This window comes from Anarrhichthys ocellatus, unplaced genomic scaffold (assembly GCF_004355925.1).
Source record: "Anarrhichthys ocellatus isolate YVR2014 unplaced genomic scaffold, GSC_Weel_1.0 scaffold44, whole genome shotgun sequence".
Taxonomy (NCBI): Eukaryota; Metazoa; Chordata; class Actinopteri; order Perciformes; family Anarhichadidae; genus Anarrhichthys; species Anarrhichthys ocellatus.
The window spans coordinates 3,890,770-3,903,524 of NW_022280074.1; the positions used below are offsets into that span (position 1 = coordinate 3,890,770).

The 12,755-nt window shown below is 43.5% G+C and overlaps 1 protein-coding gene across 2 annotated transcripts in view; it reads right to left on the reverse strand.

Annotated features, from left to right (window-relative positions):
• The window catches only part of wu:fa11c10 (protein FAM110B), a 21,142-nt gene extending 10,555 nt beyond the window's left edge, over positions 1–10,587 (reverse strand). Inside the window, exon 1 of one of the 2 annotated variants that reach the window (XM_031868835.1) lies at positions 10,505–10,587. The gene's annotated coding sequence lies outside the window, so the exon portion shown is untranslated. Of the gene's footprint in view, positions 1–970; positions 1,125–10,504 lie in introns of those variants that run through there. The other variant, XM_031868834.1, reaches the window with a different exon arrangement.
• Between the last annotated feature and the right edge of the window lie 2,168 nt (positions 10,588–12,755).

Sequence of the window (12,755 nt, forward strand, 5' to 3'; positions counted from 1 at the left end):
ACACACACACACACACACACACACACACACACACACACACACACACAGGTTTAACAGAAGAGAAGCCACTCTGAACATCATAGAAAGAAAAGAGACGGACGAGCTCATGAAACTGTTTTGACCCTCATCAGCTCAGTGTGCGGACAAACCGAAGCACTGCTGCCAAGATAACACGATGTGGAGAAAACATCACAGCATTTTTTTAAACAAATCTTGTGCTTTCACAAAAAAGCAGCAACCATCAGTAATGTGGATATAATGACTGAGTGGGTAGAATCTAATAATAGAACAGCGAGAGCAGTCTGGTAAGTTCAGTAAATCACATCACTGTTCTGTAACGCAGCCTTTAAAACCAAGGAAAGACAACACTCATGCCTTGTTATGATTTAACGATATCCCAAAAAGTCTAGTTGTATCACGATATGGATACAATATTGATATATCGCCCAGTCCTATTTGAAACGCTGAAATAAAAGCATCCACGTGAAACTTGTTGGAGGTACGACATCCACTCAGCTGTTTCTCACGCCGTTACAGCTGAGCTGCCAAATGTTAGAATCAAGACCAGTATTTTTAGATTTTGGCATTCAATCTCCAGTACAAGGAAGCACAGCCTGGGACACAAAAAGACACAGTAGCTGCCTGTATCAGAATAGAGCATTTCTATTGCTCTGTATGGTTTTCCAAACTACCACAACAAAGACATGTGCAGGTCCTCTTGCTATTGCTGACATCCTATGTCTAAGATACTATTGACTGAATGCATTCACATAAACATGCAACAAACTCATTAAAGATCTAGTGACATAAAAATCTTGAAGTCAAACCAGCACTCTCAAGTGTAAAGTTTGCTGTCGATACCTGCCACAGAAACGAGCCCCCTTTTTTAAGCACAAGGTCACAACCCCATGTCAACACACTGCAGGCACTCTGATCTGCTCAAACAGGACAGGAGGTAAAGTTTACTTACATGATGTATACGAGTCCCACCGGGAGATCCTAAACCCAGGAAGACCAAAAAACGGACTCTTCAAAGAGCCGCGGGTGACACTGACAGAAAGCGGGTGAGGGCTCTGGGTCTGATGAGAGCGCGTGGTGTGTGTTCCTGTGTGATCGCGAGCCAAACCAACACTGACCTGAGCGTCTCTCTGCTCCTCGGGCTCATACGCTTCCCTCCTCCTACTGCCGAGGAAGACCCCGCCCCCTCTGTAGAGCAGCAGGAAGAGAGTCGGGAGAGCAGGAAGCAAGAGCTTTTTCCTCGTAGTCACATGATCTACCTTCTCATTACCCTGTCACTCTTTTGAAGTGCCGTTTCCGACCCCCTAATATGGCAGAGGCACCCGCGATGCAGGAAGCCAATGTCGATGGCTGTGGTACAGGAAGACACCAGCGATCACCATGGAGAAAACAATCGATGCACAGAAGACACAAATCAGAGATGGGTGACTTTACAGCCACGATTGCTTCTCGGGAGAACGACGGCCTTTTTCCTGCTTACTCCAAACAACCTGCTGCCGTTTCTGCAGCTGCTGCTAAAAAAAAAAAAATCTAAAATGCTTCCTTCCTGATCACAAGGAGACTTTTCCTGGTAAAAACCGGGCAGCAGATGTAGACCAGTCTGGAGTGAGTCCATATTTGGATGCTACTTTCTATGTACATGACTGGACTCATTACTAGAGCTGCAGTGATTTGTCTGTTAATCAATAGGTTGACTGACCTAGAAAGGTTGCAGCCATATATTGTACAGAAATGTCACTTAGTGGTGGGGTTTACTCAGACATGAGGAAATGTCAAATTGCCATCCCATTTACGTTATGAAGTGTGGGTTTTAAAAGGGGCACATCATTTAACCCTCTGAACCCCAAGCAGTTTCGGGTCGTTTTTTTCCTGGCGAGATTTTAAAGAAGACATTTTTGATGAACTATCACAATTTTAAGCTTAGCTTCGGTTGCGTTTTCTGACTGAACCCTTCATCAAACATGATGTATTCAAGGGCCGTCGGAAAGAGGAAAATGTGACAATGACGGTCTTTACCGCTTCTGGATACGATAAACGGTGTAGTTTTTGCCGATTGTTAAAAAAAAAAACGTGCTTTTGTATCCCGCCGACGGGTTTTGGGGTTCAGAGGGTTAAAAACAACCTCTTCCTACAGTTTAAAGCTACTACGAGGAACTTTCATCTTGTGTTGATTTTTGCTGCCCCTTTGGACAAAAGCGGTAGTGTTTCAGAGCCACCAGAGTCCTTTTAGAAAAAGCTCTCATTTTACTGTAGCGGAGTCCAACTATATAGAAACAGCCACTCATGCCGGTCATATAGAGACATCAGTATTACATTGAGACTGTTTCATAACCAGTTAAAATTAAATTAGTTTGATATTACTTCCTATGGATAAGACATATTTCCTTTAGAAAATATGTCAGCCAGCAGAAGAAAGCAGATAAGCACCATTAATTGACTGAGTTTAGGTAAATTTACCTTACTACGACATCCCAGCATCCAAACAAAACACTGACTTCCTCCAAGTTATTCCAGACAACATTAGCCGTTCCTGTCCAATAGATTCTCTTGAGATACTAAACAATGTATTCTAGTAAGTGAGAAAGTCAGGGGAAGGGAAGTAGGATAACAAACGGTGTGGTGAATGGAAGAAAAAGATTATGATTATGAAGGAGGCGGGGCCAAGGATATCCTGTCATTAGGGCCTCCAAAACAGTGGTTCAGCAGCTTTAACTCCTGGAATACCTCCAGAGTATTCCTGTGTGTTTGCATATAAAAAGGGCCTGCGTCCAATTAATACCAAACAATAAATGAGTAAATGCACCTGTATCTATTCCCACGAGTAGTTGATTTCACTTCCTGCACACCGTGGCTGAGCTGCCCTCGCTCCTCACAGTCCAAACAGACACTCAGCGGTGCTTATTTAAAGGAGTCAGCAGGGCGGGGTGCACCAGACCCACACACACACACACACACTGAAATACATGTATACAAACCGACACACAGGTCCAGGCCCTCGCAGCCACAGTCTAAAGTCAAACACACACACACACACGCAGTGGTCAGAGGTTCTCCGGAGGCAGCAGCGGACTCCCTCGCTGTAGAAGGAAACAGAAATCGGCGGCTCTGAAGTCAAAAAGCACACAGCGGGAGTCGAGTGGACAATAAACATTTCAGCTGGGTCAACAAATTCCAACACCTTCTCCACCTTTCTGTTAACGCCATCAGTCGCACTCTCTCCTCCCTTCCTTTTCCCGCCTCCTCCCGAGGATCGGGGCAAATAATCACACATTCACCATCTCATATATCTTCTCTGTTCTCTACCTAGGTCGATCCATTTTCTCCTCCCTCTGTTTTTTGCTTCACCTCCATTCTGTCTTCATACTTCTACCTCATTCCTCTCTTCAACCTTCTTCTTACCCCTCTCTTGTCAGTCCTTCTCACATCCATTGAAAGCAAAACGATCTCTGTGTCAGGGGGAAATATTTTGGACATAATACCCTGAGAGCATGCTAGCCGGCCCTCTGTTAGTGGTAAAGCACCTCCATGAGAACACACACCTTTGCTCGCAGACACGGAGGAGGCCGGCGGATTAAGAGTATTAGTGCGAGTGCGTGGTGCCGTCTGATTTGGCTAAACCCTCTGTGATCCACGATGCACACACACACACACGCTGACTTACCCACGTAACAACGAGACCTATATCGAGGCCCGCTGGATGTTTATTAAACACACAACGTGAGCTCTAATTCCGCAACTTTGATTCATCAGCTGGAAATGTCTTTTTATAGTGACAGCTGGAGAGGGCGAGGGGTGTAAAGTTACTGCAGCTCTAGCTCCTTTCTCTCATACCAAAATCATATGCTCCGTCTCACACCCTCTCTCACACTCACACACACACACACACACACACACACACACACACACACACACACACACACACACACACACACACACACACACACACCCCCCACGAATGCAGGGACACTGCAGGGCTGCATCTCACGTTACTGCTCCCTTCACACACTGGCTAGCCCGAGCAGGCCCGGTCTCTGTCGCCCTGCATCCTCAGTGGGTGAAGATATCAAACTGGAATCAATCCCCTGAGAGAAAAAAAACTATCTTAAGACTCCTTTGTAATGGTGACGGGGCAGCGGAAGCATCTGCTCACATTTGCAATTCATTTGTTGAATTTGCCCACGTAAATGGGATCAGTTCACGACTGATAATAGATGGCAGTTGAAATTCAAATTTCAAGAGGGACTTCTTATCGGGCCTGGTTGACACCGACATGCAACGGGTGTTGACTCTCCCATGCTCATACCTGCTGCAAACAGACACAAGCAAATATTACGGGCTTGTTTAAACATTGAGAGTTCTTTCGGGCGACATGTGACTCGTTTCAAAGCCCTTGACCCCGTCTTTAAATCGAATGTAGCAGATAAACACAGCAGACAGCCCGGCAGCAGAGAAAACTCTGTGTTCTATGTAAATAAGATGCGTCTCTCCATGAACTAGATAACCTCTTCATTGGAGGGACATCTGACCCTGAACTACCTCCTGGCACAGTGAAGGATACCATGTCTTCACAAATGCAGAGCAAAACTGGATTAGAGTCAGGTGATGCGCTATACAACGAGACAACAGAAATCTGTCAGCTGGTAGAGATTTACACGTACACTTTCCACTTCCTTTAATATCTCTGCTTGCACTCGGCCACTGCGAGCACATCTACATTAACCCTGAGAGATTACCATTAAGATTTTATTCTTAGCTCCCACGTCGACTCTGCATTAGAGGGGTCCTACAGTGAGGTAGGGTTAAACTTCCAGTTGTGGGACTCACTAGAGACATGAGAGGTTCAAGGTGCAAGGTTATATTTATTCTCCCCCAAGGGGAAATCTGTTTTGAAGGCAGAGGTCATGGATGCAACAAAAGAGACATCATCAACACAATAAATCACAGAGCTAGAGCAGGGAAATGGAAATTCATCTAAACTACACATGTACAAGAGTGCAAATGTTCAAGGGAAGTGCAACGAATCCAGCCAGAGAGCTATATGCTGTTAAACATATTATTATTATTAATGGTACTTGGGATGAAGGAGACGTGGGATCTCTTAGTCCCCTGAAGAGACGTCATGAGGGCAAAAGCTGAAATTCCTTCAGGAGTGGATGATCCTGGCAGTCCAACATAGAGCTGCCTGATACAACAACTTACCAGTACCGGGTATTGAATTACTCAAGTCCATGCGGAGATAGCCCCACTGACATCATCAAGGTTATTTTTTCGAACTTTAGAAAGCTACCTCAAACGCCACTGAAGACGAACACAACAGACATTCTTTGCCCAGGCTAAAGACAGGTAAACTGAATCTCATGTGTCAAATCTAAAACGTGGTCCATTGAAACTTTCAACAGAAGATATTCTACCACTCTGTTAGTCTGTTGAAGGTACGCAGTATTAACAAAAGAAACCAACAGTTTCTTTCATTAGCGTGCGTTAGCTCTGTGAAGTTTCGGTTATTTCAACAAAAAGAAACCTGTTGTAACGCTGAAATGTAGAAACCACATCTTGACCCTTTCCTGTCTATTCATGTGGACTGTAACACCCTCACGTGCAACTCTGCAGACAGCTTGCAGCTACATAAAGACAGTCTAGTAAAGGTGATCCTGATGGGACACAACAACAGGCGTCTCTAACAACAGAGGCACGTTAAGAGCCGTTTGTTTGAGCTCTCTGTTAGTAGGTCATTGGGCCCAGTGTGGAGGGGGCGGGGTGAATAATGGTTAACAAGTAGCATGTTGCTAAATGGCGACCTCCAAACAGCCAGAGGGGCTGACGACAGGCAAAGGGCAGAGTCTCTGTACGTGCACTGAGGAAGCACAGACTTCTGGGAATGACACCAGAAGAAAAGGGGGGAGGGCATGATGAAAGAAAGGTTGGCATCCAGACTGCTGTCATTTGTCTCATACAAGGGTGGGGAGGGGTGGACGAGGGAGATGCCTCCGAAAATACACAAGCAAACACACACTTTCAAACTCACACGTTCTGGGTGCGTGTAGGGACTCACGAAGACAAACCGATGAGCACACACTGTGTGACGCATCACAGACACACAAAAAGCCATCAGACCTGATATTGTACGTATGCAGTCATCATCGCTGATTCAGCCTGAACTGCCTCAGACCCAGTGATGATTAATGACTCAATCTGTGTGTGGGCTGCTGGCATAGAAAATGGCAGCAAACAGAAACACCACGTGTGCTCCTACACTTGCAAAACACAGACAACAAAGTAAGCAGATCAGTGTAACACTGGTGTACTTCAAAGTCAGCCTCTAAAACATTTTCTCTGTGTGGAGAGCTGTTGAGCAGACAACTGCATTGAAAAGAAAACGTCGAAGGGCTTCTGCGGGACACTTACGACAGGCGTGGTCTTCCTCTCCACGTTACCTCTCACTGAGCGATGCGCTGTCAGTTCCACAGTCACAGACTGCCAGGACAAGCAGTCACACTGACCTCATTCCTCAGGGCGAGACTGGCCCAAACTGGGAGCACCCAGGGGCCAATGACAGAAGGGAACTCCAGCCACATGACAACTACTGTCTAGGATATTTAGGCCAGACAGAGCTTAACCTGACTGTGAAGCTATAGCAAGAGGGCAACGTGCACCCTTTAAAAGTGAGATGTCATCATCAAGCGGAAACACTTTAGTCAAGTTACACGCACACACACACAAGCAATGATTGGGCCTTCGTGCACATCGGAGGTACTGGCAGACCGTCAGACAGACAGTATGAGAAAAATAAAGAGTTGTTATTTTATATTACTTTAGGTACATTTTGCTAACTAATACTTATGTTCTTCTGCCTGAATAACATTATGAAAGACTTTTACCTGAAATGTAGTGTTTTCATAGTGCGGCACTGCTACTTTTAGATCTGAGTACTGCTTTCACCACTGTTCATCAGTGTACTTATGCATACAAATGGGATTGTTATTTAGTGCATGATATGTGAGTCGACACATGCGGTACCTATATGCATAAACACAAAGAATCTCTTTCAATAAGTGCTTTGAACAGCTTTGCATAATGTCAGATTGTATCTGTGCCGTTGTGTGTGCATGTGTGTGTGTGTGTGTGTGTGTGTAGTTAATGTTGTATCCTCTGGTTATGTGGAGCAGATTACTTGGCCTGGTGCTAAAAATGATGGGAACGAAAGATGACCTGATCATCTCATGGCAGTGCAGAAGTTAACGTGCACACGAAGCTACGTCAGTGGAGCATTAACGGACAAACACGGGTAGCACCACAGGACAGACGGAGACAGAGAGAAGGACAGGACACCAGAGACACAACGTGTTGTCTGTTTCTCTTCCTGTCAGGTTCAAGTTGGCACACTCAGCAAAACAACACAACACTTTGACAGCAGCCAGACAGTAAGAGTGAGAACTGAAGCCACGCGGCTTCAGAGTCACTCAAACGGTTCATTCTGAAACGGGGGTTGACTGTGGCACCTGCTGACACAACTCTTCAACCAAACTCACCTCGTGTCCATCCTGGAAAAAAACCCAAAATAGCGCTCATTGTGTTCTCTTCATGCATATGTGTGTAAAAATCTAAGAACGGCCGGTCTGCACTCTGCAAAGAAAAACAAACCACATTTTCCTATCTTGGTGTGCAACAATGATGTTGGCTACAATGTTATAGGCCACAGCTAGTGGAGCATAATGGAGCCTAGGCCACACTATCATTTGCTGGCTTTTCATTGTGATGGATGGCATGTAGGTTTGGGAGGAAAAATATGATATTTTCCAGCTAATCGCAGGCTTGGTGTCGTATAGAGCCTTCTGGATGAGCCGAGAGAAAACAGAGAATATCACCACCGGCGTTAGCGACAGTGGTTAGTTTGTCTGTTATTTGCAGGCCATCACGGCAGGCTGATGCAACAGTCAAAAGGAAATGTTCCAGCATGTCTGTCTGGGTGGCAGCTATGTTAAGCACAAACTGTGATATCACAGCCGCTGATATCTGATACCCCTTAGTCCTTGACAGCTACAGTCACACCGCTAGGACCAAAACACTGAGTAGGTAACAACAGGATGGGCAGACAGACGGAAGAGACAGAAAAGCTCATGAACCAAATGTCAAATATGGTGACGTAATGGAGAATAACTTAAAAATCGACACGCACACGTCCTATAATTTCTAAATATGCGTTTGTCGCAAAATGATTAATCTCTTGACTTTTTAAGCCAAACATTTAAGAAGTATTTCCTCCTCATTGGAGCCTCAGCAGTTAGTAACAAGTCAAACACCAAAGATATTCCACACTGTAAAGTCAAAAACACAGTATAGGCCTGCAAATAACAATTACTACAGCAAAGATTCATCTGCATATTACTTTCTTAATCAAGTTGTTTTGACTCAAAAAAGTCTGGAAAATGCCCATCACGTCTTTAGATGTCTTGATTTATCAGCACAAAACCCAAAGATAGTCAATTTACAAGATATAAAACAGCAGCATATCTTCACAATGGAGTAGCTTGAACAAGCAAATGTGTCATTTTTGAATGGAAAAATGACTCAAACAAGATTATAGTTGTTGATTCATTTGAATCATTTTATGGTTCAGTGTGCAGTAAACTACCTGAAAGAGTCAATGTGTCTTGAGAGTAGGAGGCCACTTGACAAAATCTTTGATGAACTTGTCTAAAACAAACAATCAACCAAATCAGTTTCGAGTAATTCTAAATAAAAAAGGATGACATTTTTTGTATTCATTCCATTAAAATTCCAGTTTCACTGTAGAGTTATTTAGAAGTACTGAAGCATGAGTTTAAAAATAATTTTGCCCACCAGCGTTGCAAAGCTGCTGATCTAAGCTCCTGAATTAGACAAAAGGCTGTGTTACTAGTGGAGTTTAATAGGCCAACATCTTCCAAGTGCATTACATAAGCAGAAGCCCATCTCCTGCTTTCATACCACTGATGTTAAAGCCCCCCCCCCTGGACAGGACACTAGTGGGTTGTGGTGGGCCTCTGTCTTCAGTTAAAGCCCACCATAAGCTTCTTTCCAGACATCACCAACCAATACTCATTTGATGATTTCCCTTGTCTAAATGAAGGAAATAAAGTCTCTGTGGATTCTTCAAAAGGCAGATGTGAATAACAGTAGGCCGCTCTGCACCACGGCTACATGCACTCTGTCACGCACTGCTCTCAACGTTTCAAAAGCGTTATGCTTTTTCCATTAAGTATAACAACTCGAGTCAGCCGGCTGGTTTTCTTGTTTTTCCCCAAGATGAACGCTCGCTCTGGAGGGGCCCATAAAAATAAAAAAAGGCCCCACGCTGACAAGCAAACTGACTTCTCTAGACTGCGGGCTGCACAGTCCTGGCCTGGGAATGATCAAAAGAGGAAATTACAAGGTGGTGCGTTTGTTGCCGTTGCCCAAGGTGAACAGCTTTTGCATGTCTATTGTGAGTATGAGCCCGTTATTAATTAAGCCAACACACAGTCTGCTTTTCTCACTTGTTATATTTTACATCGAATGTGACAGGATGGCGCAGTAGCTCAGCCGAATGTCTTTCAGTCAAATCAAAAGGCAGACCTGGCAAATGGTAATTCAGTCCCATTATCAGGCCTGCAGCTGACCTTTGAACCTCCCAGCAAAAGAGGAGAAGAGAACACAACTTCACTCGAGGTAGTCGGCTGCTTAAAAGTCCTGACTTTTTAAAATGACTACGTACTGGATCTACTGACTCAAGGAGAACACAACCAGACTACCACAGGGAGGGACATCTGATTCAACCGCAACCGGTCCATCAGGCCTCAAGAAGAGATCATTACTGCTCTCCTAACACTAGTGTAAATCTGAGCGTAAATACAACGGCCAAACTGTGTGAAGCCTCTTGTTTGACCTTTACACCAGACTAGACTCATATCCTCGAGTGGACTTTCTCTTTTTATGCAACAGGCATCATGTTACCCAACATACTTTTTTTTTTTTTTTTTTACATTCTTCTGGGAATAACAGCCTGATTTCCCAACATCCCCTCCCCAGTGGAGCCATCTCTGCAGGAGGAACTGAGGTGGTCTCGGATAGATTAGAGACCTTCTGCAGGCTAAATGGGGCATTAACATCACAGAGAAGGTGTGAGTCACTAAGCTCACCCAACAGAAAACAGTAACGTAGTCATGTAAATGGCCATGTTGATAATCTTGGAACAATGAAGCAGAGCTAGTAGGCTACCCTTTGCTACTGAGTTGAAAGAATATTGTAGTTAAAAACCACTCCTTTGGCTCTCCTCGACTGCAAACGTTGTATTTCTGAGAAATACTCAATCAACTGTGAGAGGCAGCGAAATTACTTCAAACGCTTTCTTTGTTTTGTTCTTTTTATTTAGCGTTAGCTTAAAACAACGTTCATTATGCTAAGGTCACAACAAAAGCCACATATTATATATTCCACACAACCACTTTCATTAAAAGGACCCACTCACCCGTGTCCACAGCTCTTTTGGGAGGACGGTGTATTTATTAACGTGTGTCGAAGCGGTTACTTGTAGACACGTGCAGACCTCGTATTGACTTTAATAGTTCACTTTCACAGAAACTTTCAATGTTGGCGCGGCTGATACCATGACTGACCTCCGACCGACCACACGGTAACGTATACCTGGGCTGTGTACGCCTATGAAACTTCAAAATAACGTGTAGATTATTGAGGAGAGATGTTTGAATAACCGTCGATTTTCAAAGACTCTGGAAAGCTTTATTCCTTTTGAATTATAGTTTATTTAAAAAGAGACACCCCCCTAAAATGAACCCCACTTTGGTACGGTCGGGTTTTCTTCTCATTGGTCAGCCTGGGCCATTTACAGTTTTTGGAAGACGCTGCGTGCCCGGTACCTTGGTAACCACGTACTCTCGCGAGACTTAAACCTACTTAAAAGTTGGACGTTGAACAGGCTTTTCCTTTGTCAGACGTTCCCTCACGCCCCAGAGGTGCAGCCCTCAGTATCACTGTTACAGGACTCTTTAAGTTCAAATAGGAACTGTGCAGCTTTACCAAGACAATTCAGCCCCTCCAATATAATGAAGTTATTTAGCTGAAAAGAAAATCCATATAGCAGAATGACAGGGAACTGTATATAGTTTTTTTGTTCATTTATTAGACAATAGCAGAAATAAATTAAAGTAGGAATGACCCCAATCTAAATTATTCATCAACAGAATTTCCCAAAGCACTAAATAATTGGATTAGAGGTAGGCTGCCCTTATTGGTATAGTAATAGTCATTACAGCACCTAAATAAAAGGAGTTTTGGTTTTTTAAATGAAAAAATGTAATGATAATCGTCTAAGAAATAATTCAATAAAGTACTGTTGCTAGGCCCAACACGAACAAACCTTAATTTAATGGACTTTACACAATACTGTCTCATTGCAATGAGAATCAAGTATTTATGCCTAAATGCCATTGAATACACATCACAATCCTATTAAATATATCCCTCCAATTAAGGATATGTTAGACTAGATTTAACTTGGATTGAAAAAACTACAAATCTGACCAAAACAGAGGAGCATTTTACATTTAAAAACATTCAATATGGGATATCGGTGAGCCACAATAACACTTGTTTATTGTTAACGATATATTCTTTTGGTGAGGTAGTTCATCCATGAATGCAAATTTACCAAATCAACCCCAGTGATAAATAGAGCTAGGAATGAGAATATCTATTTCTTCAAATATTGCATTTTAAGAAGCACCCAAAAACATAGTGATTGTGGGGTACTAAGATACATTTACTGTATACTAAGTCTTTTTTTTAACCACTGTGTCAACTCATCACAGCACAGACGTATTCTGAAATAGTCAATGAACTGAATTAGTGAATGTTAAGTCTGTGGATTCTCTCAGTCCTTTGTAATATTCTACATTACCACTATAATATTACACACTTCCCAATATAATATTTTGTATGGATAACAAGCATAATCATACTATGACAATAAGGGACCAAACTTAGTCAAAACTAGATTACTGTAGGCCCTTTAATGAGTGAAAACAGACCAGCATAAAACCTAACTTTTTAGAGCTGAACAAGCTGGAAGGTTAGTAAGGTTGCAGCTCTACCGCAGTTAGTCCAAAGTGCATGCGTGATCTGCATCCTTCATGTTCTCCATCTCAGAGCGAGGGGGCCAGCGGAGGGGCTTTGGGTTCAGCTAATGACAAAACAAGCTGGGAGATGATCTAATGTTTTGGCAATAACCTGCTTTAATTAACTAATTTAGGATGACCTCAGCTCCAAGGAGGTTCTTTCTCCACGTGGGTGCAGAGGACACTACTTACCACACTGTTCCCATGAGGATAATCATTGTTTTTTTCTCCACGGAAAGACCCGAGTGTTATCCCTCTGCCAAGTCCTTTTTTGAATTAAAGAGGAGAAGCCAAATGTCTGGATGGGTGTCGATAAGAGCGAGAGTGATGCAACGAGTACTCTTACCACACATCAAAGAGCAGCCCGAGAGCTGCGTGTGAGGCGATCGCATTCTAACTGCAGGCGTTTGGTGGTGGATGTTGCAGTTTCTACAGATTTAACAGACATTTGTGCATGCGAGAGACAGGATTTTGTTGACTTGATGCAAAAAGAACGACAAAACGCCTGACCTGTCTATCTGTAGCCCTTCATTTTGTGGTGCCGTGCCTACATCTCACCACTTATCTTGAGAAAACAAGCAGGTA